This window comes from Chamaea fasciata, unplaced genomic scaffold, assembly GCF_029207755.1.
Source record: "Chamaea fasciata isolate MVZ Bird 193981 ecotype frontalis unplaced genomic scaffold, bChaFas1.0.hap1 SCAF_2, whole genome shotgun sequence".
Taxonomy (NCBI): Eukaryota; Metazoa; Chordata; class Aves; order Passeriformes; family Sylviidae; genus Chamaea; species Chamaea fasciata.
Genome location: NW_027094087.1, coordinates 110,925,299 through 110,929,436, shown reverse-complemented (window position 1 = coordinate 110,929,436; position 4,138 = coordinate 110,925,299). Strand labels below are relative to the sequence as shown.

General features: G+C 42.9%; 1 long non-coding RNA gene across 1 annotated transcript; it reads left to right on the top strand.

Annotated features, from left to right (window-relative positions):
- The first annotated feature begins 1,035 nt into the window (after positions 1-1,035).
- LOC136286127 (uncharacterized) lies at positions 1,036-1,805 on the top strand. The gene is made up of 2 exons (XR_010719781.1): positions 1,036-1,429; positions 1,546-1,805. It is a non-coding gene; the product is annotated as an uncharacterized lncRNA (long non-coding RNA).
- The last annotated feature ends 2,333 nt before the right edge of the window (positions 1,806-4,138 follow it).

Below are 4,138 nucleotides of genomic sequence, written 5' to 3'. Positions count from 1 at the left end.
CTAAGGTTGAAAAAAAAACCTCCCTATTCATGTTTTATTTCTAAAAAATACCTTTATGAGGTAATACAAGTGCATGAATGGATGAGAGACTCAAGCACAATACACTGTCTACAAAGCTAAATGAGCCAGGGGGGTCACATTCTATTAAATATCTCACCCATGAAACTCTCAGTTAAAAAGAAACTTTAAATGGAGTTTGGAAAGTCACTGAAAGGCCTTTTTGGGGAGTTCTCAGGGTAGAAGGTGGCACAGAGGTGTGTTTTTGTGTTGCTTCACTCCAAGTCTCCATGAGCCACACAAAGCAATGAGATTACAATAGAAATACCAGTGGACACCAATTTATGTGTAATTGGGCACATTTTCTCTTCAAAACAGAGCTGCAGCCTCCTGAACAGAGTGTGTTTGTGTGTTGCAGGACACAGGGAGGCCTTGCTCCCTTCCTGCTGCAGGACTATGTGCAGGAGAAAGCCTGTCAGCCCAGAGTCTGGGCATCAGGCTTGACATCTCCAGTGTGACTGCCACTATCCAACTTTAATTCTTCTCAGTATTCCTTAGTGGGAGAGAGCACAAAAGAAAAGACGTGTTCCTTGACTTCTTTGGGGGCATATTGGAGGTTAATAATGGGGGCAAGGTGGGGTTAAAACACACAGTCCTCAAGTCAGGACTTGTAACACAGCCCCTCATCATTCTTTGCAAGGTAATACTGAGTAATTACCAAGTAATTACCAAGTAACCAGGTAATTCCTGGTTTACCAAGGCAGGACTGATGTTCCCGGTAAAAGCCACATCTGGAGAAGGTTGCAGAACCTGTTACAGAACCAAAATACAAGTTCACATGAGGATGCTGTGGGGCAATTGTGAAGAACAAGACATTGAGGTACAGCTTGTTCTCAAGCACAGCTGCTCAAGCTCTCTTGTTCTCCAGAAAACTGTTCTGCAGAACACAAAGGTCTCCCCTGGACCACCCCCTCACAGTTTCAGGTGCTTTATCCCTGGGTTTGAGTTTCCATCTTTTTGGCAGACCCTGAAGACTCGTCTGGTCCGTGTCAATGGTTGGCTGGGGAATCCCACAAAACTCTCTGTGGGTATGATGGCTCCTCTTTGCTGATTTCAAGAAATTCCTTGCAAGCAGCTCATTCTCCTTCAGGCTCTCAGCAAGGCTGGGCGTGTCCTTGATTTAACCTGGCAGTGAGTAGTGCTGGCACACACTTTTAACTGAAAGGACCCTCCCTGACCCAGGTTTATGCTTGTGTAGAAACCCTGGCAGCGAAAATAATTTTCCAGTGTCTTCCCATTTGTCCTGTTACTTTACCGTGTCTCCAAATCTCACCTTCCTCGGTGTGAATGGGCCAACGTGACCTTCTTGGCAAACACTTGTTGAAGGTTAGAGCCAACAAAGTGTTGTGGGGGGCTATCGAATGTCTCCGAGGTAAGGCATGCATAAAACATGAGCACAGAGTCGTAAATAACTCGGCTCCTCTTCATTTATTTTAAAATAATGACGGTTGTTTAACTGGCTTAAAAGGGTTACTCTTTCACCCCTAGCTTGTTCTGAGCACCGTGGGAAAATGACACGAGCACTGTTTAGTTTAAGGGATGTAGTCATGCAAAACCTTTGCTGTACCTTCTGGAGGAAGCTGGAGTGTTTCAAGAAATAATGAAGGTGTGAATCATCACAATTCTGAGTTGTCTGATAAGAAAATCTTTTAATCTCTTGTAGCAATGCAAGGGCTCTGATTGCTGCAATTCTCTTTTATAAATTGTGCAATAAAATATGGAATAAATCATTGCAAATGAATCCAGGATTATCAGCAGTCTTTTCCTTTGATATCAGTATTTCTGACCGGTGTTCTTTAAAGGCTTTTACTTGTTAGTTTAGTTTTAGGAGACAAATAAAGTAATTAGTGCTCTTTCTTTCTTTTCCCATTTTATGGTCTGTTCTTGGCACACTTAAAAAACATTTGAGCTTGAACAGTTAATTTTCAGTTGTGCCTGTTAGCAGGAATTATTTCCATTTTTCAAAAACAACATAAGAAAACAAACAGGATGAGATACTGGTTTCATTAAAAGTATATGCAAAGGATGAGGTGTTTTGTTGCTTCTGTTCTCTTTTCTTCTTTTTTTTTAATTTTAACATATTTTAAGTATTCAAAATGTACTAAAAATTATTCAGTTTTAAATGTGTGTGTTTAATCAACAAAACCCTCAGGAGCTCCATTTTGAAAAATATTATCATTGTTTCTGGAATTTGGCTCCACACATTCTGTGTGTTTTTACAGGACAACATCTCTGGTCTTTTACCAAGGTTTTATGGTTTTACTTATATAAAAACCACACAGTGTCATAGGACGTCAAGAAAGTGAACAGTTTGGTAAGATTTAGACTTTTGGGAGTCCTTTCAAGATCAAGCAAGATATGCAATCAAGTAAATAGCTCCAATTGGAAATCTCAGAACCCAGCTTTGATATGTGACTCTTCTCATAATATACAATACAACTCTGATTAAGCTTTATCATTTCATTGATCACTTCCTAGGCAGCAGATGCCCGTTGGCTAGAGAGAAAATCAAACACTATTCACTGCTACTTTGACTGTGGATGGCAAGCTTGTTTTTATAAATAAGACAATATCTTGCTGTAAGAGACTGGAATAGTGGAGGTAGAGAGGAAGAATGAGCTACAGCCATAAAAAAATACAGCTTGAAGTGTTTGGGTTGGATTCTGTTGTGATTTTTCCACCAGCTCCTTGCTCAGTTTGCTGCATGTCCCCTCAGCCTGCCCTGGGTGGGAGCTGCAGGCAAGGGACAGCTCTGCTGGGTGTCCATGAGCATCCTCCATTCACTCTGGTTTCTAAAGGCTGAGAGATGGTAGAAAAGCACTTTTTTTGAAACACGTCCACTTACCTTTTGGATGTTCGTTTGGTTTTTTTATTGCTGGTTTACTTTTTACTAATATTTGATGCGTCTGTGAAAGAAATGTGAAAAAATTGCATCAACAGTAAGATTGCTCATGGTGCTTTAATTATTTGGTCCGTTTGCTTCACGCGCGAAGTTATTAGGTAAAATACCTCGGTGTGCAGATTAGAGATGTGTCACACACTCTGGCTAATTGTCTGTCTGTGCAGCTCAGATGAGGGTCAGGCTGCCTGGCCTCTGTCCCCTCCCTCCCTTCATACAGTTGTTTACAGCCAGCCATCGGCTTGGGAAACAACACACAGCTCAACCTCTGCTCCTGTGCCAATCATGAGTGGCTTCTTCCTGCAAATAATTCCCCAAACTGGCTTAGGAAACTGCTTTGGATGCTGGAGGGAGGAAGCCAAGTGACTGTGAGCTGCGGGTGGGGTGAGTGAACAGCTGAGGATGAGGTTGGTAGTGGAATGGGAAGGCCATCTCTGCCAGGCATGGTTGTGTCTCCTGGGGCTCAGAGGTGTGTTAGGCTGACAGTAAAATGTCCCTGGGAGGGCAAGAGAGGTCCTGAAGATGAGCTGAGACCCCATTGCAGCTGAATAAGGGGATCTCGGTGGTGGAGGCACATCAGTGGAAGAGCATAGACTGAGGAGAACACAAGAATTAACTGAATCACAGCATCTACCTGGTTTATGTGCAGTCCATGGGCTGGACAGGGCTGAGCTCTTCTCAGGGGTCCTGAAGTGCTGAGATGGTGAAAGATCTCTGAGAAAAAAGGAGTTCCCTCCGTGCATTCTGCCTTGTGGTAAGGGTCAGCTGGCCCTTCCTGGAGCTCTGTGATCCTGCAGTGAGGTCACCTTGCTGTTCTCCTGCTCTGAGTACATTTGTGGGCTCATGGTCCCTCTCATGTTGCTGCAAAAATGATATGGATGCCTGAGCATGTGTGATCATACTCTGTCTAAAATGGGCTTTAAATACCATCTGATTCAGATACAATCTCATGCAGCAGTTGGGACTGTGTGTGAATTGCTTGATTTCCCCTTGGGTTTCTTTAAACCTGAGGCAATGGCACAGCAATCTAGAGATAACCTGGTGTAGAAAAATAATAGAGATGCTTCTGTTGTTCCCTTGCCATTTTCACTTCCTTTCTTTTTCTTCGAAAACCCGTTTATTTCCCCATAGAGCTATGAAATAACAGGAAACAAGAACACCCCAGCTAGGCAACATCTCTTC